The sequence below is a fragment of the Ranitomeya variabilis genome, chromosome 8 (assembly GCF_051348905.1).
Source record: "Ranitomeya variabilis isolate aRanVar5 chromosome 8, aRanVar5.hap1, whole genome shotgun sequence".
In the NCBI taxonomy this organism is placed as follows: Eukaryota; Metazoa; Chordata; class Amphibia; order Anura; family Dendrobatidae; genus Ranitomeya; species Ranitomeya variabilis.
This window is the reverse complement of record NC_135239.1, coordinates 536,605-563,110: the sequence shown is the minus strand read 5'-3', so window position 1 is coordinate 563,110 and position 26,506 is coordinate 536,605.

Here is a 26,506-nt window from a genome sequence, read left to right as displayed (position 1 = left end):
CTGTTTTCACAGCGATCTGCAAGGTCTGTGTGTGTGTGTGTGTGTGAGTGCAGCCCACTCTCTAGTCTGAGTGCAGCCACATAGGCCATCCATAGCTGGTTGTATTCAGTTCAGGGAGGGTGGTTCATTGCCTCATACTGTCCATTTTTTTTTTTTTTTTTCAAGTAGTGTAGTCTGCTGCTAATTTATTCAAAAAAATCCTATTAGTGTCTTTCCACCCGTCTCCAGCTAATTTGTGGAAAAACACTACATAGGATAAAGTAGAGGAGGGTTTTTGGGCCTTGCAGCGCCGTTTACGGCTGTCTGCACGGTCTCCGTGTGACTGCAGCTCGCCCTGTAGTCTGTGAGCAGCCGTAGCCTGGTTGTCTGCAGCTCAGGGTTGTTCACTGCGTCATACCGCCAAATCAATTTTAATTTTTTTTCAAGTAGTGTAGTCTGCTGCTAATTAATTTAAAAAAATCCTATTAGTGTCTTTCCACCCGTCTCCAGCTAATTTGTGGAAAAACACTACATAGGATAAAGTAGAGGAGGGTTTTTGGGCCTTGCAGCGCCGTTTACGGCTGTCTGCACGGTCTCCGTGTGACTGCAGCTCGCCCTGTAGTCTGTGAGCAGCCGTAGCCTGGTTGTCTGCAGCTCAGGGTTGTTCACTGCGTCATACCGCCAAATCAATTTTAATTTTTTTTCAAGTAGTGTAGTCTGCTGCTAATTAATTTAAAAAAATCCTATTAGTGTCTTTCCACCCGTCTCCAGCTAATTTGTGGAAAAACACTACATAGGATAAAGTAGAGGAGGGTTTTTGGGCCTTGCAGCGCCGTTTACGGCTGTCTGCACGGTCTCCGTGTGACTGCAGCTCGCCCTGTAGTCTGTGAGCAGCCGTAGCCTGGTTGTCTGCAGCTCAGGGTTGTTCACTGCGTCATACCGCCAAATCAATTTTAATTTTTTTTCAAGTAGTGTAGTCTGCTGCTAATTAATTTAAAAAAATCCTATTAGTGTCTTTCCACCCGTCTCCAGCTAATTTGTGGAAAAACACTACATAGGATAAAGTAGAGGAGGGTTTTTGGGCCTTGCAGCGCCGTTTACGGCTGTCTGCACGGTCTCTGTGTGACTGCAGCTCTATCTGTTGTCAGTTCAGCCCCCAAAAAAGAAATAAATAATAAAGTTCACCAAACACACCAGTTACACCACTTTACATTTGTGTAGGCCACATTAGCTCATATTAAAGTCTAGTCCACACTTTAGAAAATTAGTGTTTCTCATACCTGTTAGGAGGAGTTGCTCAGGAATAAGCACACAAAGCCGTTAGTACTTTTCTGCTTATCTTTATCAGTCAACCAAGATGAAGAAGGCAGTGAGTAAGGCACGTGGGCGTGGGCGCGGAGCAGGGAGGGGACGTGGGGATTCTGTGCCTGCTGCGGGCACCGGTGACTCATCAGCACCCACTTTCACCAGGCAACAGTCGTTCATGCGCAGCTTTGTGTCAGAGCGCCGTACACCGCTGCTGCGTGAAGACCAAATTGAAGCCGTTGTCGGATGGATGGCAGCTAATGCATCAACTTCCATTAGTGCCACATCCTCTCAGACACAGAGCACTGGAGAGCAGCCATCTGTCTCTTCACCACCTGCCAAATTGCCCAGGCAGACAGAGAGCCCAGGACAGGAGCCGTCTCTACTTCTGTTCTCTGAATCTCTTGGCTTGGAAACAGGGGGCCAGCCAAGCAGCATTGGAGAAATGGAAGAAGAGGCAGGGTGCAGTGATGCCCAACAGCTTTTTCTGTCTTCCTCTGAAGAGGCGGGTGGGCCAGTGGCTCCGGTCACCACATCGCAGGCCGCATCAGCTGATGATGACACTCAGGTGCCACTTACTGGTGCGTGCTCTGCTGCTGAGACTACCCAGGAGGAGCAGTTGGGGGCAGAGGGTAGTGTAGATGATGAGGTCCTCGACCCATCTTGGCGTGAGGGACAGGAAGGTGGTGTGAGCAGCTCTGAGGAAGAGATTCCCCGTACGGCCCAAAGAGGGAGAGGGAGGGGGAAGACTGCGGATCCTGCAGCCTCCGCTTTGGCACCCGTTAGGAGCATGTCTCTTCCAAAAGCCAAAAAGGGCGCTCCCAAGACTTGCAGTGCCTGGTCCTTTTTTGACACAGTTGCAGATGACATTTGCTATGTCAGATGCAACGTGTGTCATCAAAAAGTCAAAAGAGGTCGAAATGTCAGCAGCCTCAATACCTCCAACATGTGGAAACATGTGCGCACCAGGCACCCGGCGTTGTTAGAAAAACACACTGAAGAGGTAGGCCAACCAACAGCGGCAGCTACCACCTCTTCAGCTCGTGTTGCCTCTTCCTCTAGCTCACACGCAGCTGGTTCGGCTTCCTCCCAGGATCGCCGTGGAAGAACCTCTGGCCCTGTTGTCCAGAGACCCGCTGTAATTCCACCCGCAGCACCACTTTCCCAGTCATCCACACACTCCCAGCCCAGTCTACAGCCATCGGTAGTACAGGCATGGGAGAAAAGGCGGCCTTTCTCGTCAAACCACCCACGAGCACAGGCTCTGACTGCAGGCATTGCCAAACTTCTGTCACTGGAAATGCTGTCATTCAGGCTGGTGGAGACTGACAGCTTCCGTGACTTGATGTCATTGGCAGTCCCACAGTACAATGTGCCCAGCCGCTTTTACTTCAGCAGGCAAGCCGTCCCTGCCCTGCACAAGCATGTGGAGGGACACATAAAACACGCGCTACTGAACGCCGTCAGTAGCAAGGTCCACCTCACCACCGATGCGTGGACCAGTCAACATGGACAGGGGCGATACCTTTCCCTCACTGCCCATTGGGTTAATGTCATTGAGCCGGGTACAGACCGTGCGAGTGGCGCAGGACGTGTCCTGCCCACTCCAAGGATTGCAGGAATCCATTCTGTACGCATTGACTCCTCCTCTTACACCAGTTCCTCAGAATCATCGCTGCAGGAGCCGTCACAGTCCACCTCCACATGGACCCGTGATGAACGTGTACCTGTTACGACCGACATGAGCACAGCCGTGGCCAAACGTCAACAGGCCGTGTTGAAATTAATTTTTTTGGGGAATCGTAGCCACACAGCGCAGGAGCTCTGGAATGCCATCAAGCAGGAGAGCGATGTGTGGTTTGTGCCAGCGAATCTCCAGCCAGGCATGGTAGTGTGTGATAATGGCCGAAATCTGGTGGCAGCTCTGGGCCTCGGCAACCTCACTCACATCCCATGTCTGGCACATGTGCTCAATTTGGTCGTGCAGAGCTTTTTGAGGGACTATCCGGATCTTGATGCACTGCTGCACAAGGTCCGCCTAGAGTGTGCTCACTTGCGGCGTTCCAGCACGGCAAAAGCGCGCATTGCGGCTCTGCAGCGCCGACACCGCCTGCCGGAACATCGCATCATATGTGACCTACCTACCAGGTGGAATTCCACGTTACATATGTTGGAGCGGTTGTGTGAGCAGCAGCAAGCTGTAATGGAGTACCAGCTGCTTCAGGCGCAAAGAAGTCGCACTCAGCGCCGTACAGACTTCACAACCACAGAGTGGGCCACTATGAATGACGTCTGCCAGGTTTTGCGTCCCTTTGATTATTCCACGCGGATGGCGAGTGCAGATGATGCACTAGTCAGCATGACTGTCCCCCTTATCTGCCTGCTTGAAAAATCACTGCAAGCGCTAAGGGATGATGTTGTGGAAGAGGTGGAGGATGAGGATTCACCATTTCCATCATCTTCTGGACAGTCAGCGCCACGTGGTTCCTCACAAACGCTTAGGCAGGGGACAGTTTGTGAGGAGGATGAGGAGGAGTCAATGGAGGAGGAAGACGTCCGTCCAGAGGAGGGAGTTACCGAATTGTCCAGTACTCAGTGTGTACAGCGAGGGTGGGGTGATGACGAGCGGGCAGAGATCACGCCTCCAGCAGGGGACAGCGTTTCTTGGGCAGTTGGCAGTCTGCAGCACATGGTGGATTACATGCTGCAGTGCCTGAGAAACGACCGCCGCAACGCCCACATTCTCAACATGTCTGATTATTGGGTGTTCACCCTCCTCGATCCTCGCTACCGGGACAACGTAGAAAGCCTCATCACACCGTTGAACCGTGAGCGAAAAATGCGGGAGTACCAAGACACACTGGTCAATTCCATCATCTTCTCCATTCCAACTGAGAGAAGTGCTGCTAGTGCATTCCAAAGCAGCTCAGTGCGTCCAGGCAGTGGTGGAGGCTCTGCACAAAGAGGGAGCAGAAGCAGTGCCTCTGCCCAAGGCAAGACCAGTATGGCCCAACTGTGGCACAGTTTTCTGTGCCCCCCACAAAAGTCTACACCATCACAGACGGCTCCAGTCAGCAGGAGGCAACGGTTCCGTCAGATGGTGACAGACTACATGTCTTGCCCTCTTGCTGTACTCCCAGACGGCTCTTCCCCTTTCAAGTTTTGGGTCTCAAAGCTGGATACATGGCCAGAGCTAAGCCAGTATGCATTGGAGGTGCTGTCTTGCCCTGCGGCCAGTGTATTATCGGAACGTGTCTTTAGTGCTGCAGGTGGTGTACTAACTGACCGTCGCATGCGACTATCCTCCGATAACGTTGACCGGCTTACTTTCCTGAAAATGAACAAGGCCTGGATCTCGCAGGAATTTGCCACTCCTCCTCCTGATTAAATAATTAGGTCACTGTATACGTTATCCAGGTCTCCTGTTGTGTTCATCTTTCTACCACCTGAACTTAAATTCCTGTGCTCCAACACCGCCAGTTGAGGCTCAGAAGTGCCGTCTGCACAGTCAAAACATACGACCCAGTGTTATTGGGTTTCAGTAACGTCAGCTGATCCCCAGCTGTGTAGCCGGCAATGTGTCATGCGACCGCCACGCTGACACAACAACTGAAATGTAAGGGAATCTGTCCCCCCCCCCCCAAGGCGTTTGTTACTGAAAGAGCCACCTTGTGCAGCAGTAATGCTGCACAAGGAAAAGGTAGCTATTTTTGTTTAGCTCCTTGCACACGCAGAACTTAACACTTATAAAATGTGTCCCCTGCAACCGTAAAACCGTCCCGGAGGTGGGACTTTCCTTCGTAATGTGACGCAGCACAGCCGTCATTCCTACCCCCCCGGCGCCGCGCACCGGCTCCTCAGCGTTGTTTTATTCCGTCCCGGAGCCTGCGCTGTTATGTTATCCCGTGGCCAGGCACACTTAGCGCTGCCCGTCTTCTGGCATCATTTGGTGTCAGGATGGCTGCGCCTGTGCGGCCGCGCTGGCAGAGAGCCCGCCTCGCAGTGTCTTCTGATTTAATCCCACTGGGGGCCTGGGATCCATGGACATGCGCAGTGCATATCTGAACCTCCACCTCTCACTCATTTCCCTATGGCTTCTTCAGACTGTTCGGTGTCAGCTGGTCCCTAATAGCATGCCACGGCCGTGACACCGCACAGTCTTAAGAAGCCGTAGGGAGGGGAGTGAGAGGCGAGGATATGCACTGCGCATGTCCATGGATCCCAGGCCCCCAGTGGGATTAAATCAGAAGACACTGCGAGGCGGGCTCTCTGCCAGCGCGGCCGCACAGGCGCAGCCAGCCTGACACCAAATGATGTCAGAAGATGGGCAGCGCTAAGTGTGCCTGGCCACGGGATAACATAACAGCGCAGGCTCCGGGACGGAATAAAACAACGCTGAGGAGCCGGTGCGCGGCGCCGGGGGGGTAGGAATGACGGCTGTGCTGCGTCACATTACGAAGGAAAGTCCCACCTCCGGGACGGTTTTACGGTTGCAGGGGACACATTTTATAAGTGTTTAGTTCTGCGTGTGCAAGGAGCATGATGAAAAGAGCCACCTTTTCCTTTTGCATCTTTTGTGCTGCACAAGCTGGCTCTTTCAGCTACAAACGCCTTGGGGGGGGGTTAAAGGTTCCCTTTCGACTTTCTCAGGCTTCGGCCTACATTGTGTTCCTCTGCTTTTCCACCTGTCCCTGGGCTCCAACACCGCCAGTTGCCATCCAGAAGTGCTGTACGCACAGTCAACAGTCCCTCCTCTGTTATTGGGGTTCAGTAACGTCAGCTGTTCCCCTGCTGTGTGTGTGGCAATCCCTCCTACCTCCTCCAACCTCCTCCTCCTCCTCCACCTGTCCCTGGGCTCCAACACAGCCAGTTGCCGTCCAGAAGTGCTGTACGCACAGTCAACAGTCCCTCCTCTGTTATTGGGGTTCAGTAACGTCAGCTGTTCCCCTGCTGTGTGTGTGGCAATCCCTCCTACCTCCTCCAACCTCCTCCTCCTCCTCCACCTGTCCCTGGGCTCCAACACCGCCAGTTGCCGTCCAGAAGTGCTGTACGCACAGTCAACAGTCCCTCCTCTGTTATTGGGGTTCAGTAACGTCAGCTGTTCCCCTGCTGTGTGTGTGGCAATCCCTCCTACCTCCTCCAACCTCCTCCAACCTCCTCCACCTGTCCCTGGGCTCCAACACCGCCAGTTGCCGTCCAGAAGTGCTGTACGCACAGTCAACAGTCCCTCCTCTGTTATTGGGGTTCAGTAACGTCAGCTGTTCCCCTGCTGTGTGTGTGGCAATCCCTCCTACCTCCTCCAACCTCCTCCAACCTCCTCCACCTGTCCCTGGGCTCCAACACCGCCAGTTGCCGTCCAGAAGTGCTGTACGCACAGTCAACAGTCCCTCCTCTGTTATTGGGGTTCAGTAACGTCAGCTGTTCCCCTGCTGTGTGTGTGGCAATCCCTCCTACCTCCTCCAACCTCCTCCAACCTCCTCCACCTGTCCCTGGGCTCCAACACCGCCAGTTGCCGTCCAGAAGTGCTGTACGCACAGTCAACAGTCCCTCCTCTGTTATTGGGGTTCAGTAACGTCAGCTGTTCCCCTGCTGTGTGTGTGGCAATCCCTCCTACCTCCTCCAACCTCCTCCAACCTCCTCCACCTGTCCCTGGGCTCCAACACCGCCAGTTGCCGTCCAGAAGTGCTGTACGCACAGTCAACAGTCCCTCCTCTGTTATTGGGGTTCAGTAACGTCAGCTGTTCCCCTGCTGTGTGTGTGGCAATCCCTCCTACCTCCTCCAACCTCCTCCAACCTCCTCCACCTGTCCCTGGGCTCCAACACCGCCAGTTGCCGTCCAGAAGTGCTGTACGCACAGTCAACAGTCCCTCCTCTGTTATTGGGGTTCAGTAACGTCAGCTGTTCCCCTGCTGTGTGTGTGGCAATCCCTCCTACCTCCTCCAACCTCCTCCTCCTCCTCCACCTGTCCCTGGGCTCCAACACCGCCAGTTGCCGTCCAGAAGTGCTGTACGCACAGTCAACAGTCCCTCCTCTGTTATTGGGGTTCAGTAACGTCAGCTGTTCCCCTGCTGTGTGTGTGGCAATCCCTCCTACCTCCTCCAACCTCCTCCAACCTCCTCCACCTGTCCCTGGGCTCCAACACCGCCAGTTGCCGTCCAGAAGTGCTGTACGCACAGAGCCAAACACCTCGCCAATGTGTTAGTGGGGTTCAGCACCGCCAGCTGTTCCCCTGCTGTGTATACGGCAACGTGTACTGCGACCGCCACGCAGTCACAACAAGTTTACTTTAAGGGAACCTGTCCCCCCCCCCCCCCCAGGCGTTTGTTACTGAAGGAGCCACCTTGTGCAGCAGTAATGATGCAAAGGGAAAAAGTGCCTCTTTTCGTGGTGCTCCTTGCACATGCGGAACCTAACAGTTATGAAATGTGTCCCCTCACAGCGTAAAACCGTCCGGTAGGTGGAACTTTCCTTTGTCGTGTGACGCAGCACAGCCATCATTTTTACCCCCTTGGCGCCGTGCGCCGCCTCCTCAGCGTTGTTTGAATCTGTCCCGGAGCCTGCGCTGTTAGGTTAGCCCTTGGCCATGCACACATGTTGCGGTGCCCGTCTTCTGACATCATTTGGTGTCAGGCTGGCTGCGCCTGTGCGGGTGCGCTGGCCGAGATCCCGCCTCGCAGTGTCGTCTAATGTAATCCCACCGCGGGCCTGTGATCCGTGCCCGTGCGCAGTGCATATCCTCGCCTCTCACTCCCCTCCCTACGGCTTCTTCAGACTTTGCGATGTCAGCTGGTCCCTAATAGCATGCCACGGCCGTGACACCGCACGGTCTGAAAAAGCCGTAGGGAGGGGAGTGAGAGGCGAGGATATGCACTGCGCACGGGCACGGATCACAGGCCCGCGGTGGGATTACATTAGACGACACTGCGAGGCGGGATCTCGGCCAGCGCACCCGCACAGGCGCAGCCAGCCTGACACCAAATGATGTCAGAAGATGGGCACCGCAACATGTGTGCATGGCCAAGGGCTAACCTAACAGCGCAGGCTCCGGGACAGATTCAAACAACGCTGAGGAGGCGGCGCACGGCGCCAAGGGGGTAAAAATGATGGCTGTGCTGCGTCACACGACAAAGGAAAGTTCCACCTACCGGACGGTTTTACGCTGTGAGGGGACACATTTCATAACTGTTAGGTTCCGCATGTGCAAGGACCATAATTAAAAGAGCTAAGTTTACCTTTTCCAGCATTAGTGCTGTACACAATGGCTCTTTCAGCTACAAACGCCTGGGGGGGGGGGGTTAAAGGTTTCCTTTCAACTTGCTCGAGTGCAGGCTTCGGCCTACACTCCGCTCCCCCTGCTCCTCCTGCTGACCCTGGGCTCTAACACCGCCAGTTGGGGCCCGGTACTGCTAGCTGCACAGAGAAAAACACCAGCCAATGTGTCAGTGGGGTTCAGCACCGCCAGCTGTTCCCCTGCTGTGCAGCCGGCATCGTGTCCTGCAACTGCCACGCAGGCACAACAGACCCAAAAGCTGCCGCCAGTGCAGGCTTCGGCCTACACTCTGCTCCATCTCCTCCTCCTGCTGACCCCGGGCTCCAACACCGCCAGTTGGGGCCCGGTACTGCTAGCTGCACAGAGAAAAACACCAGCCAATGTGTCAGTGGGGTTCAGCACCGCCAGCTGTTCCCCTGCTGTGCAGCCGGCATCGTGTCCTGCAAAAGCCACGCAGACACAAGAACTGAAATTGAAGGGAACCTGTCCCCCCTCCCCCAGGCGTTTTTACGTTATCCAGCCACCTTGTACAGCGGTAATGCTACATGTGTGCAAGGTGGCTCAGAAACGTATTCTCCTCGCACATGTGGAACTGAAAACACGTCTGCAATGTGTCCTCTGTGTGACCATTTAACCGTCCCGGTGGTGTGACTTTCCTTTGTAATGACACGCTGCAACCCCCTTGGTAGCGCTGCCCGTCTTCTGGCATCATTGTTTGGCTGGCTGCGCCTCTGCGGCCGCCCTGACCCACACAACGCCCCTCGGTGTCTTATTTATTGGGACTGCGAGGGTGTGATTGATGGGCAGGATCAGTGCATCAGTTCGCCTGTCCCTCCTCTCCTTCCGCCTTCTTCGGACTGTGCGGCTTCATGGCCGTGGCATGCGATAAGGGATCAGATGACGCCGCACAGTCTGAAGCGGGTGTAAGGACCCGAGTGTGAGAGGCCAACATATGTGCTGCGCCAGGCCCTGAATCCCAGCCCCGCAGTGTTTTTACAATGTTAAGACACTGCGGGGCTGGGATTCATGGTCATCGCGAACCGCACCGGCCGACATTAAATGATGTCAGAAGATGGGCAGCGCTAACAGCGCTAGGCCAGGGGATCACACGACAGCGCAGACTCCTGTACAGCAAATAACAACGCTCAGGAGGCTGCACCCAGCACCAAGGTGGGATTCTTGACATCTGTGCTGCGTCTCATTACAAAGGGAACTCGCGCCTCCAACACAGTTTGACTGTATAAAGGGCTAAATGTTATACGTGTTTCATTCAGCGTGTGCAAGGAGCGAAATTAAAAGAGCAACCTTTGACTTGTGCAGCACTACTGCTGCATAAGCTGTGGCTCTTCTACTTTCTAACCCCTGAGGGGGGGTTAAAGGTTACCTTTGAAATTGGTTCAAGTAGGCTTCGGCCTACACTCTGCTCCCCCTGCAGAGCCCGGGCTCCAACACCGCTAGTTGCTGTCCGGAAGTGCTGGCTGCACAGAGCCAAACACCTCGCCAATGTGTCAGTGGGGTCCAGCACCGCCAGCTGTTCCCCTGCTGTGCAGCCGGCAACGTGTCCTGCGACCGCCACGCAGACACAACAGACCCAAAGCTGCCGCCAGTGCAGGCTTCGGCCTACACTCCCCTCCCCCTGCTCCTGCTCCTCCTCCTCCTGCTGACCCTGGGCTCTAACAAACCGCCAGTTGGGGCCCAGATGTGCTAGCTGCACAGAGAAAAACACCAGCCAATGTGTCAGTGGGGTCCAGCACCGCCAGCTGTTCCCCTGCTGTGCAGCCGGCAACGTGTCCTGCAAAAGCCACGCAGACACAAGAACTGAAATTGAAGGGAACCTGTCCCCCCTCCCCCAGGCGTTTTTACGTTATCCAGCCACCTTGTACAGCGGTAATGCTGCATGTGTGCAAGGTGGCTCAGAAACGTATTCTCCTCGCACATGTGGAACTGAAAACACGTCTGCAATGTGTCCTCTGTGTGACCATTTAACCGTCCCGGTGGTGTGACTTTCCTTTGTAATGACACGCTGCAACCCCCTTGGTAGCGCTGCCCGTCTTCTGGCATCATTGTTTGGCTGGCTGCGCCTCTGCGGCCGCCCTGACCCACACAACGCCCCTCGGTGTCTTATTTATTGGGACTGCGAGGGTGTGATTGATGGGCAGGATCAGTGCATCAGTTCGCCTGTCCCTCCTCTCCTTCCGCCTTCTTCGGACTGTGCGGCTTCATGGCCGTGGCATGCGATAAGGGATCAGATGACGCCGCACAGTCTGAAGCGGGTGTAAGGACCCGAGTGTGAGAGGCCAACATATGTGCTGCGCCAGGCCCTGAATCCCAGCCCCGCAGTGTTTTTACAATGTTAAGACACTGCGGGGCTGGGATTCATGGTCATCGCGAACCGCACCGGCCGACATTAAATGATGTCAGAAGATGGGCAGCGCTAACAGCGCTAGGCCAGGGGATAACACGACAGCGCAGACTCCTGTACAGCAAATAACAACGCTCAGGAGGCTGCACCCAGCACCAAGGTGGGATTCTTGACATCTGTGCTGCGTCTCATTACAAAGGGAACTCGCGCCTCCAACACAGTTTGACTGTATAAAGGGCTAAATGTTATACGTGTTTCATTCAGCGTGTGCAAGGAGCGAAATTAAAAGAGCAACCTTTGACTTGTGCAGCACTACTGCTGCATAAGCTGTGGCTCTTCTACTTTCTAACCCCTGAGGGGGGGTTAAAGGTTACCTTTGAAATTGGTTCAAGTAGGCTTCGGCCTACACTCTGCTCCCCCTGCAGAGCCCGGGCTCCAACACCGCTAGTTGCTGTCCGGAAGTGCTGGCTGCACAGAGCCAAACACCTCGCCAATGTGTCAGTGGGGTCCAGCACCGCCAGCTGTTCCCCTGCTGTGCAGCCGGCAACGTGTCCTGCAAAAGCCACGCAGACACTTGCTCTTGGACCTTCTGCTCCCCATCCTGGTTCCAGTACCGTCAGCTGGTTCCGGGCAGAGCCTTTGGCTTAGGTGCCTCCCTTTGGTATCCGAGTTCCACCAACGTCAGGTGGTCCTTGGTAGTGCTTTCAGGCACGGGTACCTCCTGCTTAGTAACCGGGTTCCAGTAACGTCAGCTGGTCCTCGGTAGTTCCATTGGCTCTTGGACCTTCGGCTACCCATCCGGGTTCCAGCACCGTCAGCTGGTTCTCGGCAGTGTCTTTTGCTCTTGTACCTTCTGCTCCCCATCCTGGTTCCAGTACCGTCAGCTGGTTCCGGGCAGAGCCTTTGGCTTAGGTGCCTCCCTCTGGGTATCTGAGTTCCACCAACGTCAGGTGGTCCTTGGTAGTGCTTTCAGCACAGGTACCTCCTGCTTAGTAACCGGGTTCCAGTAACGTCAGCTGGTCCTCGGTCGTTCCATTGGCTCTTGGACCTTCGGGTAGCCATCCGAGTTCCAGTTCCATCAGCTGGTTCTCGGCATTTTCTCAGCCTTCTTGTACCTTCTGCTACATTTCCAAGTTCAAGAGACTAAACACGATGACCCGGAAGACCACCCCTAAGATGACGACGACACCAGAGACGACAACCACCGTGATGACGACGACCCTGGAGACGATGACCCTGAAGACCACCCCGATGACGACGACCCCGGAGACCACCCCGATGACGACGACCCCGGAGACGACGACCCTGGAGACGACGACGACCTGGAAGACCGAGAAGCAGAAGAACAAGAGGCTGCAGAACAAAGAGCAGAAGGACATTAAGCATAACACAAAATATCAGAGCAAAAAATATTATGTAAATTATAAGCAGAAGAAGACTAAGCAGTGTATGGGGGTGAGTCCGTTCCTCCTCGTGGTGCCCCTGGATAAAGCCTGATGCTGCAGGCCAAACTGAACGCGGACAAATGTAACTGTTTTGTGACAGGCAGAACGGAAGGTGTAATCTTCAAACTTTTATAGATAACAACTACGGGAATGCCTGTCACAAATAAGAATATGATGAAGAAGTAGAATATGATGAAGATAATAGTAAACTAAAAACAATATGAACAATGTAACCCAAAAAATAATAGGTAGAAGATGAAGAAGAAGATGAATAAGGTGAAGAAGTTGATGTCAAAGAAGCTGATGATGAGGATAATTAAGAAGAAAGCGTGGGAGAAGTAAAAAAAAAGGTGAAGGGCGTGGAAGCAGTGAAACATCAATATCTGACATTAAAAAAAAAATTAACATAGTCAAATTCTTTCTAACGCCGAACGTCATAAAAAAAAACGCAAAATCCTGCTATTCTATTACATTGGGCTAAACCTCTGTGCCTTTAATATCTCCGCCACGTCCCCCAATACATCCTACATTATTCTTAGTTGTTTTCCTTCATGTAGAATGAACCTACAAGTGTATAAAGGGTTTCTTTTAATTCCGATATTTTCGTCCCATTGACTTGCATTGGGATCAGGTATCGGTATCGGATTAGATCCGATACTTTGACGGTATCGGCCGATACTTTCCGATACCGATACTTTCCGATATCGGAAGGTATCGCTCAACACTATTGGTGAATGTAAAAAAAAAAAAATCCTTTATTGATTATAGAAAAAAGCTTAAAAAGTATATCTGTATATACTACAGTATATACTATACTGTATATACTGCGCTACTCTCACCAGCAGTAAGTTCATTGTGTACTGGGAAAACTAGACCGCATTTATTTAAAACCATACCTATAAAGGTTGTACATCTACTTAAGCAGGGGCATCTACTTTAAACCTCTGAAGATCAAGCAACCGTGGTCATCACAATACCCGCATCAATTGCAGATACACAGGGATCACGTCTCTTCATTGCACATTTCCATTTAATATCTGAGTGAGTATATATTATAAATCTATTTAGTCTCACTACATTCACCAATACAAACATTTACACCTTTTTTTTTTTTTCTTCTCGTTCCCTTAAGATTCTGGTAGTACTTTAAGGACCTATTAAAACATCCACTGCATAACCAATGATTACTCATTAAGTAAGTGCTCTCTTATTCATTTATTCATCTATTTTTCATTTTATTGTTCGTTTTTGTAGACAGCGCAGGTAAATACCACTTTTTTTTTTCATTTGATATACTTTACAGGTCTACACAGCACCTGTCACAATCACCAGCAGCACTCTACATTCAGCAATTTTTGTTCCCCCACTAGGAACTATCAGGAGCGCCAGTGCTTTCTACTTCCTTTTTTAATTGGTTAAACAAATCCGGAAATAGCGGCCATGGGTAAGGATTGCGCACAGTGATCTTATTAATCTCCCTGAAATCCAGACATGGCCTAAGACCCCCAGCTTTTTTTTTGACAAAAAAGAACCCCACTGCCACAGGGCACTTAGAGGGTCTTATATGACCTGCAGCAAGACTAGTCTGCAGGTATTCCTTTAAGGCCTCCCTCTCGGGAATAGTCAGATTAAATAAACAAGACTTAGGGAGAGTAGCACCTGGGACGAACTCAACAGCGCAATCGTAATCTCTATGAGGTGGGAGAGCTTGTGACTCCACTTCCGAAAATACTTTCCAGAATTCCTGAATAGCTACAGGTAGCTCATTTTTCACAACAGCAGCAATGTGTATATCACAACATTTCCCATAACACTCCTGACCCCAGGATCTTATCGTACTTGATGACCAGTCCAGTACAGGATTGTGCATCTTTAACCAGGGTAACCCCAGGACAACTGAAAAAGGCAATTTATCAAGTACAAACAAATCTAAAGATTCCTGATGTTCCATAATCACAGTGAGTGGAAACCCGGTGACCTTTCAAGAAACGCACCCATGCTCTAGAGAAGTGTTATCAATCGCCACTACAGGAAAAGGGCATGATAAAGGTACAGAATCAATCTTACACTTGTCTAGAAATTGTTGATCAATCAAATTAAGTGCAGAACCACAGTCCACCATCACTTGAAAACCAATGGAATGACCATGACAGGTAGAACTACCAGAAAAAGAAACTCCTGCCGACCGTAAAAATGCAACGTGAAAGGGAGGGTTATTCTGATTGACCTTTTTTTCTCTTTTCCTTGTCCATGCATCCTTCACATTGCTTAATAAAATGGTCAGCCTTACCACAATAAAGACATAGCCCCTCAGAGAATCTTCTTTGCCTTCGCTGGGAGTGAGAGGACTTTGCCCCAAGTTGCATCGGATCCCCACAGTCAACGGGGCTCTCCAGAAAAATTGAAACCTTCTCCTCATTCTGTCTACTTTTTAATCTTCTATCCACCCAGATAGCTAATTGCATAACAGCGTCAAGCGTAGCAGGTGCAAGATATGCAATGAGCAAATTTTTAACCCGGTCATTCAAACCTGCTAAAAACTGACTCTTGAGTGCTGGATCATCCTAATCTCAACCCTAACCTCAAACTAACCCTAATCCCAATACACCCCTAACCCTAATCCCAAACCTAACCCTAATTCCAAACCTAACCATAATGCCAACCCTAACTCTAATCCAAACCCTAATCCCAACCCTAACCCTAATCCCAACCCTAACTTTAGCCACAACACTAACTTTAACCCCAACCCTAACTTTAGCCCCAACCCTAACCCTAACTTTAGCCCAACTCAGTTTAGCCCAACTGTAACCCTAATTGGAAAATGGAAATACATACATTTTTTATTTTATTATCTTTTCCTAACTAAAGGGGTGATAAAGGGGGGATTATTTACTATTTTTTTTTATTTTGATCACTGTGATAGGATCTATCACAGTGACCAAAATGAAACAAGAGGAAGAATCTTCCTCTACCGGCCGGCATATCACGGCGGACGCACTGCGCATGCGCCCGCCATTTTCTTACCGGACGAAGAAGCCGGCCGCCAGGAGGGGAAGCAGGAGGACCCAGGGACACCGGTAAGTATGACAGGGTCCCCAATCCCCCTATTTCTCTGTCCTCTGATGTGCGATCACATCAGAGGACAGATAATGACACATCGCACTTTTTTTTTTGCGTTCGCCGGTAAACTGTTAATACCGGCGATCGTGACACAGGGGTCAGTAAAAACCGACCCCGATCATGTTCTTTTGGGTCTCAGCTACCCCCGGTATCACAGCCCTCAGTACGCAACTGATGAAGGTCTTTTGTATGGACCAAAACGTTTTGTTATGCTACTGTTTGTGATAGAATAAAATCACCAACAATCTTTACACTAAGTTGAGTGCCGGTTCTATTTTTATTCATTACGGTTTAGGAACCTACCTGAGCACCATTAGTCAGCTGTGCACACGTTTTCTTTGTACAACATGTTTTGAGTATATACCTAAAAGGTCCATGGCTTTTCAGACACACACTGTGGGCTTTTCTGACCCCCCCCCCCTTTTCACTCTGCCTAGAAAGCTCTTCACTGTCTTAACCTCCCTCCCCCCTTGTTATATAGTGTAATATGAGACCAGCTGTCAGGAATTTTTATGGCTTTGTGCTGCGAAAGCCGGTCTCCCAAAGCCCCTCATCCCCCCTCCCGCCTGATACTAGCTAAAACTGGTAAAGCCATTTCCAAACTGCAAGGTACTCTATTGTTCTTTTAAAGTTATGTATACTGGCACTGATCAGGGCTAGAGATATAAGGATTATATATTCCGGATGTCCATCGAGAGATCTATAGCTCACTGAAATTGCTAGGAGCTAAATCCAACGAGTTGCTATAAGCGGATTTCTCCATAAGTGGGTCGTGTATCTACGCTGTGTTTATACTTAAAAGAACCCCCCTGATGTGAACATCCTGATCATTGTGCCGTTCTTATACGAGGGTTCATACATCGAGTTATGTATAGAAATGGTTTGTCATAACTCTAAGAAAGGGGAGGATTAAGCCTCTGAGTGAGGTCACCACAGGGGTAGTGCCTTGGTTTTGGGCTGGGAGATAGGTGAGTGAGACATCAGTCTTCCCTTGTCTTTTTGTCCTGGGTCTAGCTGCGAGACGGGTGTGATATGCATCTAGATGTGTGCCCCTCCCCCACAGCACAAGGTCAGTCATGAGTAGTGTTGAGCATTCCGATACCGCAAGTATCGGGTATCGGCCGATACTTGCGGTATCGGAATTCCGATACCGGGATTCCGATACTTGCCGCGTATCGGATACCGGAATCGGAAGTTCCCAGATTCAAAATTCCGAAATTCAGCCAATGAGAATGATTCCAAGTGTGGGCACATCCTGTTTAGCATGGAGGGCATGAAACTACTGGCAAGGCTGTGATTGGCTGCTGAAATGATGTCATGATGCAGTTTAAAAGTCGCTGGCGCCATTTTCCGATCACTCTGCTGTGAATTCAGTTAGTGACAGGACGCTGTTTGCTGACTGAGGGACAGTTTAGAGATAGCGATTTGCTTCTTTGTGCTTTCCAAAGGCTAATTTAGCAACCGCTGTGTTCACCTACTATTCACCTTGCTTTTGCCTTGTAGCGCTGTTTTCACAGCGATCTGCAAGGTCTGTGTGTGTGTGTGTGTGTGAGTGCAGCCCACTCTCTAGTCTGAGTGCAGCCAAATAGGCCATCCATAGCTGGTTGTATTCAGTTCAGGGAGGGTGGTTCATTGCCTCATACTGTTCTTTTTTTTTTTTTTTTTTCAAGTAGTGTAGTCTGCTGCTAATTTATTCAAAAAAATCCTATTAGTGTCTTTCCACCCGTCTCCAGCTAATTTGTGGAAAAACACTACATAGGATAAAGTAGAGGAGGGTTTTTGGGCCTTGCAGCGCCGTTTACGGCTGTCTGCACGGTCTCCGTGTGACTGCAGCTCGCCCTGTAGTCTGTGAGCAGCCGTAGCCTGGTTGTCTCCAGCTCAGGGTTGTTCACTGCGTCATACCGCCAAATCAATTTTAATTTTTTTTCAAGTAGTGTAGTCTGCTGCTAATTAATTTAAAAAAATCCTATTAGTGTCTTTCCACCCGTCTCCAGCTAATTTGTGGAAAAACACTACATAGGATAAAGTAGAGGAGGGTTTTTGGGCCTTGCAGCGCCGTTTACGGCTGTCTGCACGGTCTCCGTGTGACTGCAGCTCGCCCTGTAGTCTGTGAGCAGCCGTAGCCTGGTTGTCTCCAGCTCAGGGTTGTTCACTGCGTCATACCGCCAAATCAATTTTAATTTTTTTTTCAAGTAGTGTAGTCTGCTGCTAATTAATTTAAAAAAATCCTATTAGTGTCTTTCCACCCGTCTCCAGCTAATTTGTGGAAAAACACTACATAGGATAAAGTAGAGGAGGGTTTTTGGGCCTTGCAGCGCCGTTTACGGCTGTCTGCACGGTCTCCGTGTGACTGCAGCTCGCCCTGTAGTCTGTGAGCAGCCGTAGCCTGGTTGTCTCCAGCTCAGGGTTGTTCACTGCGTCATACCGCCAAATCAATTTTAATTTTTTTTCAAGTAGTGTAGTCTGCTGCTAATTAATTTAAAAAAATCCTATTAGTGTCTTTCCACCCGTCTCCAGCTAATTTGTGGAAAAACACTACATAGGATAAAGTAGAGGAGGGTTTTTGGGCCTTGCAGCGCCGTTTACGGCTGTCTGCACGGTCTCCGTGTGACTGCAGCTCGCCCTGTAGTCTGTGAGCAGCCGTAGCCTGGTTGTCTCCAGCTCAGGGTTGTTCACTGCGTCATACCGCCAAATCAATTTTAATTTTTTTTCAAGTAGTGTAGTCTGCTGCTAATTAATTTAAAAAAATCCTATTAGTGTCTTTCCACCCGTCTCCAGCTAATTTGTGGAAAAACACTACATAGGATAAAGTAGAGGAGGGTTTTTGGGCCTTGCAGCGCCGTTTACGGCTGTCTGCACGGTCTCCGTGTGACTGCAGCTCGCCCTGTAGTCTGTGAGCAGCCGTAGCCTGGTTGTCTCCAGCTCAGGGTTGTTCACTGCGTCATACCGCCAAATCAATTTTAAATTTTTTTTCAAGTAGTGTAGTCTGCTGCTAATTAATTTAAAAAAATCCTATTAGTGTCTTTCCACCCGTCTCCAGCTAATTTGTGGAAAAACACTACATAGGATAAAGTAGAGGAGGGTTTTTGGGCCTTGCAGCGCCGTTTACGTCTGTCTGCACGGTCTCTGTGTGACTGCAGCTCTATCTGTTGTCAGTTCAGCCCCCAAAAAAGAAATAAATAATAAAGTTCACCAAACACACCAGTGACACCACTTTACATTTCTGTAGGCCACATTAGCTCATATTAAAGTCTAGTCCACACTTTAGAAAATTAGTGTTTCTTATACCTGTTAGGAGGAGTTGCTCAGGAATAAGCACACAAATCCGTTAGTACTTTTCTGCTTATCTTTATCAGTCAACCAAGATGAAGAAGGCAGTGAGTAAGGCACGTGGGCGTGGGCGTGGGCGCGGAGCAGGGAGGGGACGTGGGGATTCTGTGCCTGCTGCGGGCACCGGTGACTCATCAGCACCCACTTTCACCAGGCAACAGTCGTTCATGCGCAGCTTTGTGTCAGAGCGCCGTACACCGCTGCTGCGTCAAGACCAAATTGAAGCTGTTGTCGGATGGATGGCAGCTAATGCATCAACTTCCATTAGTGCCACATCCTCTCAGACACAGAGCACTGGAGAGCAGCCATCTGTCTCTTCACCACCTGCCAAATTGCCCAGGCAGACAGAGAGCCCAGGACAGGAGCCGTCTCTACTTCTGTTCTCTGAATCTCTTGGCTTGGAAACAGGGGGCCAGCCAAGCAGCATTGGAGAAATGGAAGAAGAGGCAGGGTGCAGTGATGCCCAACAGCTTTTACTGTCTTCCTCTGAAGAGGCGGGTGGGCCAGTGGCTCCGGTCACCACATCGCAGGCCGCATCAGCTGATGATGACACTCAGGTGCCACTTACTGGTGCGTGCTCTGCTGCTGAGACTACCCAGGAGGAGCAGTTGGGGGCAGAGGGTAGTGTAGATGATGAGGTCCTCGACCCATCTTGGCGTGAGGGACAGGAAGGTGGTGGGAGCAGCTCTGAGGAAGAGATTCCCCGTACGGCCCAAAGAGGGAGAGGGAGGGGGAAGACTGCGGATCCTGCAGCCTCCGCTTTGGCACCCGTTAGGAGCATGTCTCTTCCAAAAGCCAAAAAGGGCGCTCCCAAGACTTGCAGTGCCTGGTCCTTTTTTGACACAGTTGCAGATGACATTTGCTATGTCAGATGCAACGTGTGTCATCAAAAAGTCAAAAGAGGTCGAAATGTCAGCAACCTCAATACCTCCAACATGTGGAAACATGTGCGCAACAGGCACCCGGCGGAGTTAGAAAAACACACTGAAGAGGTAGGCCAACCAACAGCGGCAGCTACCACCTCTTCAGCTCGTGTTGCCTCTTCCTCTAGCTCACACGCAGCTGGTTCGGCTTCCTCCCAGGATCGCCGTGGAAGAACCTCTGGCCCTGTTGTCCAGAGACCCGCTGTAATTCCACCCGCAGCACCACTTTCCCAGTCATCCACACACTCCCAGCCCAGTCTACAGCCATCGGTAGTACAGGCATGGGAGAAAAGGCGGCCTTTCTCGTCAAACCACCCACGAGCACAGGCTCTGACTGCAGGCATTGCCAAACTGCTGTCACTGGAAATGCTGTCATTCAGGCTGGTGGAGACTGACAGCTTCCGTGACTTGATGTCATTGGCAGTCCCACAGTACAATGTGCCCAGCCGCTTTTACTTCAGCAGGCAAGCCGTCCCTGCCCTGCACAAGCATGTGGAGGGACACATAAAACACGCGCTACTGAACGCCGTCAGTAGCAAAGTCCACCTCACCACCGATGCGTGGACCAGTCAACATGGACAGGGGCGATACCTTTCCCTCACTGCCCATTGGGTTAATGTCGTTGAGCCAGGTACAGACCGTGCGAGTGGCGCAGGACGTGTCCTGCCCACTCCAAGGATTGCAGGAATCCATTCTGTACGCATTGACTCCTCCTCTTACACCAGTTCCTCAGAATCATCGCTGCAGGAGCCGTCACAGTCCACCTCCACATGGACCCGTGATGAACGTGTACCTGTTACGACCGACATGAGCACAGCCGTGGCCAAACGTCAACAGGCCGTCTTGAAATTAATTTTTTTGGGGAATCGTAGCCACACAGCGCAGGAGCTCTGGAATGCCATCAAGCAGGAGAGCGATGTGTGGTTTGTGCCAGCGAATCTCCAGCCAGGCATGGTAGTGTGTGATAATGGCCGAAATCTGGTGGCAGCTCTGGGCCTCGGCAACCTCACTCACATCCCATGTCTGGCACATGTGCTCAATTTGGTCGTGCAGAGCTTTTTGAGGGACTATCCGGATCTTGATGCACTGCTGCACAAGGTCCGCCTAGAGTGTGCTCACTTGCGGCGTTCCAGCACGGCAAAAGCGCGCATTGCGGCTCTGCAGCGCCGACACCGCCTGCCGGAACATCGCATCATATGTGACCTACCTACCAGGTGGAATTCCACGTTACATATGTTGGAGCGGTTGTGTGAGCAGCAGCAAGCTGTAATGGAGTACCAGCTGCTTCAGGCGCAAAAAAGTCGCAGTCAGCGCCGTACAGACTTCACAACCACAGAGTGGGCCACTATGAATGACGTCTGCCAGGTTTTGCGTCCCTTTGATTATTCCACGCGGATGGCGAGTGCAGATGATGCACTAGTCAGCATGACTGTCCCCCTTATCTGCCTGCTTGAAAAATCACTGCAAGCGCTAAGGGATGATGTTGTGGAAGAGGTGGAGGATGAGGATTCACCATTTCCATCATCTTCTGGACAGTCAGCGCCACGTGGTTCCTCACAAACGCGTAGGCAGGGGACAGTTTGTGAGGAGGATGAGGAGGAGTCAATGGAGGAGGAAGACGTCCGTCCAGAGGAGGGAGTTACCGAATTGTCCAGTACTCAGTGTGTACAGCGAGGGTGGGGTGATGACGAGCAGGCAGAGATCACGCCTCCAGCAGGGGACAGCGTTTCTTGGGCAGTTGGCAGTCTGCAGCACATGGTGGATTACATGCTGCAGTGCCTGAGAAACGACCGCCGCATCGCCCACATTCTCAACATGTCTGATTATTGGGTGTTCACCCTCCTCGATCCTCGCTACCGGGACAACGTAGAAAGCCTCATCACACCGTTGAACCGGGAGCGAAAAATGCGGGAGTACCAAGACACACTGGTCAATTCCATCATCTTCTCCATTCCAACTGAGAGAAGTGCTGCTAGTGCATTCCAAAGCAGCTCAGTGCGTCCAGGCAGTGGTGGAGGCTCTGCACAAAGAGGGAGCAGAAGCAGTGCCTCTGCCCAAGGCAAGACCAGTATGGCCCAACTGTGGCACAGTTTTCTGTGCCCCCCACAAAAGTCTACACCATCACAGACGGCTCCAGTCAGCAGGAGGCAACGGTTCCGTCAGATGGTGACAGACTACATGTCTTGCCCTCTTGCTGTACTCCCAGACGGCTCTTCCCCTTTCAAGTTATTATTATTATTATTTATTGTTATAGCGCCATTTATTCCATGGCGCTTTACAAGTGAGGAGGGGTATACATAATAAAAACAAGTACAATAATCTTGAACAATACAAGTCATAACTGGTACAGGAGGAGTGAGGACCCTGCCCGCGAGGGCTCACAATCTACAAGGGATGGGTGAGAATACAGTAGGTGAGGATAGAGCTGATCGTGCAGCGGTTGGTTGATCGGTGGTTACTGCAGGTTGTAGGCTTGTCGGAAGAGGTGGGTCTTCAGATTCATTTCAAGTTTTGGGTCTCAAAGCTGGATACATGGCCAGAGCTAAGCCAGTATGCATTGGAGGTGCTGTCTTGCCCTGCAGCCAGTGTATTATCGGAACGTGTCTTTAGTGCTGCAGGTGGTGTACTAACTGACCGTCGCATGCGACTATCCTCCGATAACGTTGACCGGCTTACTTTCCTGAAAATGAACAAGGCCTGGATCTCGCAGGAATTTGCCACTCCTCCTCCTGATTAAATAATTAGGTCACTGTATACGTTATCCAGGTCTCCTGTTGTGTTCATCTTTCTACCACCTGAACTTAAATTCCTGTGCTCCAACACCGCCAGTTGAGGCTCAGAAGTGCCGTCTGCACAGTCAAAACATACGACCCAGTGTTATTGGGTTTCAGTAACGTCAGCTGATCCCCAGCTGTGTAGCCGGCAATGTGTCATGCGACCGCCACGCTGACACAACAACTGAAATGTAAGGGAATCTGTCCCCCCCCCCCAAGGCGTTTGTTACTGAAAGAGCCACCTTGTGCAGCAGTAATGCTGCACAAGGAAAAGGTAGCTATTTTTGTTTAGCTCCTTGCACACGCAGAACTTAACACTTATAAAATGTGTCCACTGATACCGTAAAACCGTCCCGGAGGTGGGACTTTCCTTCGTAATGTGACGCAGCACAGCCGTCATTCCTACCCCCACGGCGCCGCGCACCGGCTCCTCAGCGTTGTTTTATTCCGTCCCGGAGCCTGCGCTGTTATGTTATCCCGTGGCCAGGCACACTTAGCGCTGCCCGTCTTCTGGCATCATTTGGTGTCAGGATGGCTGCGCCTGTGCGGCCGCGCTGGCAGAGAGCCCGCCTCGCAGTGTCTTCTGATTTAATCCCACTGGGGGCCTGGGATCCATGGACATGCGCAGTGCATATCTGAACCTCCACCTCTCACTCATTTCCCTATGGCTTCTTCAGACTGTTCGGTGTCAGCTGGTCCCTAATAGCATGCCACGGCCGTGACACCGCACAGTCTTAAGAAGCCGTAGGGAGGGGAGTGAGAGGCGAGGATATGCACTGCGCATGTCCATGGATCCCAGGCCCCCAGTGGGATTAAATCAGAAGACACTGCGAGGCGGGCTCTCTGCCAGCGCGGCCGCACAGGCGCAGCCATCCTGACACCAAATGATGCCAGAAGACGGGCAGCGCTAAGTGTGCCTGGCCACGGGATAACATAACAGCGCAGGCTCCGGGACGGAATAAAACAACGCTGAGGAGCCGGTGCGCGGCGCCGGGGGGGGTAGGAATGACGGCTGTGCTGCGTCACATTACGAAGGAAAGTCCCACCTCCGGGACGGTTTTACGGTTGCAGGGGACACATTTTATAAGTGTTTAGTTCTGTGTTTGCAAGGAGCATGATGAAAAGAGCCACCTTTTCCTTTTGCATCTTTTGTGCTGCACAAGCTGGCTCTTTCAGCTACAAACGCCTTGGGGGGGGGTTAAAGGTTCCCTTTCGACTTTCTCAGGCTTCGGCCTACATTGTGTTCCTCTGCTTTTCCACCTGTCCCTGGGCTCCAACACCGCCAGTTGCCGTCCAGAAGTGCTGTACGCACAGTCAACAGTCCCTCCTCTGTTATTGGGGTTCAGTAACGTCAGCTGTTCCCCTGCTGTGTGTGTGGCAATCCCTCCTACCTCCTCCAACCTCCTCCTCCTCCACCTGCCCCTGGGCTCCAACACCGCCAGTTGCCGTCCAGAAGTGCTGTACGCACAGTCAACAGTCGCTCCTCTGTTATTGGGGTTCAGTAACGTCAGCTGTTCCCCTGCTGTGTGTGTGGCAATCCCTCCTACCTCCTCCAACCTTCTCCTCCTCCACCTGCCCCTGGGCTCCAACACCGCCAGTTGCCGTCCAGAAGTGCTGTACGCACAGTCAACAGTCACTCCTCTGTTATTGGGGTTCAGTAACGTCAGCTGTTCCCCTGCTGTGTGTGTGGCAATCCCTCCTACCTCCTCCAACCTCCTCCTCCTCCACCTGTCCCTGGGCTCCAACACCGCCAGTTGCCGTCCAGAAGTGCTGTACGCACAGAGCCAAACACCTCGCCAATGTGTTAGTGGGGTTCAGCACCGCCAGCTGTTCCCCTGCTGTGTATACGGCAACGTGTACTGCGACCGCCACGCAGGCACAACAAGTTAAATTTAAGGGAACCTGTCCCCCCCCCCCCCAGGCGTTTGTTACTGAAGGAGCCACCTTGTGCAGCAGTAATGATGCAAAGGGAAAAAGTGCCTCTTTTCGTGGTGCTCCTTGCAGATGCTGAACCTAACACTTATGAAATGTGTCCCCTCACAGCGTTCAACCGTCCGGTAGGTGGAACTTTCCTTTGTCATGTGACGCAGCACAGCCGTCATTTTTACCCCCTTGTCGCCGTGCGCCGCCTCCTCAGCGTTGTTTGAATCTGTCCCGGAGCCTGCGCTGTTAGGTTACCCCTTGGCCATGCACACATTTTGCGCTGCCCGTCTTCTGACATCATTTGCTGTCAGGCTGGCTGCGCCTGTGCGGGTGCGCTGTCCGAGATTCAGCCTCGCGGTGTCGTATAATGTAATCCCACCGCGGGCCTGGGATCCGTGTCCATGCGCAGTGCATATCCTCGCCTCTCACTCCCCTCCCTACGGCTTCTAAAGACTGTTCGGTGTCAGCTGATCCCTAATAGCATGCCACGGCCGTGACACCGCACAGTCTTAAGAAGCCGTAGGGAGGGGAGTGAGAGGCGAGGATATGCACTGCGCATGGACACAGATCCCAGGCCCGCGGTGGGATTACATTAGACGACACCGCGAGGCTGAATCTCGGACAGCGCACCCGCACAGGCGCAGCCAGCCTGACAGCAAATGATGTCAGAAGACGGGCAGCGCAAAATGTGTGCATGGCCAAGGGGTAACCTAACAGCGCAGGCTCCGGGACAGATTCAAACAACGCTGAGGAGGCGGCGCACGGCGACAAGGGGGTAAAAATGACGGCTGTGCTGCGTCACATGACAAAGGAAAGTTCCACCTACCGGACGGTTGAACGCTGTGAGGGGACACATTTCATAAGTGTTAGGTTCAGCATCTGCAAGGACCATAATTAAAAGAGCTAAGTTTACCTTTTCCAGCATTAGTGCTGTACACGATGGCTCTTCCAGCTACAAACGCCTGGGGGGGGGGGTTAAAGGTTTCCTTTCAACTTGCTCCAGTGCAGGCTTCGGCCTACACTCCTGTCATGATTCTCAATGGCGAGAGAACATAGCCCAGCATATATGAGAACTAGCTCTTGGAAGATGGAAACTATACTGACCATGAACTAAACCTGCCGCACAACTAGAAGTGGCCGGGTAGCATGCCTATGTTTTTTAACCCTAGATGCCCAGCGCCAGCCGGAGAACTACCTAATCCTAGCAGAGGAAAAGACAGTCCTGGCTCACCTCTAGAGAAATTTTCCCAAAAGGCAGACAGAGGCCCCCACATATATTGGCGGTGATTTTAGATGAAATGACAAACGTAGTATGAAAATAGGTTTAGCAAAATCGAGGTCCACTTACTAGATAGCAGGAAGACAGAAAGGACACTTTCATGGTCAGCAGAAAACCCTATCAAAACACCATCCAGAAATTCCTTTAAGACTCTAGCATTAACTCATAACACCAGAGTGGCAATTTCCGATCGCAAGAGCTTTCCAGACACAGTAACGAAACAGCAGCTGTGAACAGGAACAAAATGCAAAAACACACAAGGACAAAAGTCCAACTTAGCTGGGGGTTGTCTAGTAGCAGGAACAAGCACAGAAGGCTTCTGATTACATTGTTGACCGGCAAGAAACTGACAGAGGAGCAAGGTTATATAGCGACTCCCACATCCTGATAGGAGCAGGTGAACAGAGGGGATGATGCACACAAGTTCAATTCCACAAGTGGCCACCGGGGGAGCCCAGAATCCAATTTCACAACAGTACCCCCCCCTCAAGGAGGGGGCACCGAACCCTCACCAGAACCACCAGGGCGATCAGGATGAGCCCTATGAAAGGCACGGACAAGATCGGAGGCATGAACATCAGAGGCAGTGACCCAAGAATTATCCTCCTGACCGTATCTGTTGTGAATTTGGATTCTGGGCTCCCCCGGTGGCTACTGGTGGAATTGAACTTGTGACATCATCTTCCCTGTTCACCTGTTCTGATTAGATCTGGGTGTTGCTATATAACCTGGCTTCTCTGTTAGATGCTTGCCGGTCAACAATGTTATCAGAAGCCTCTCTGTACTTGTTCCTGCT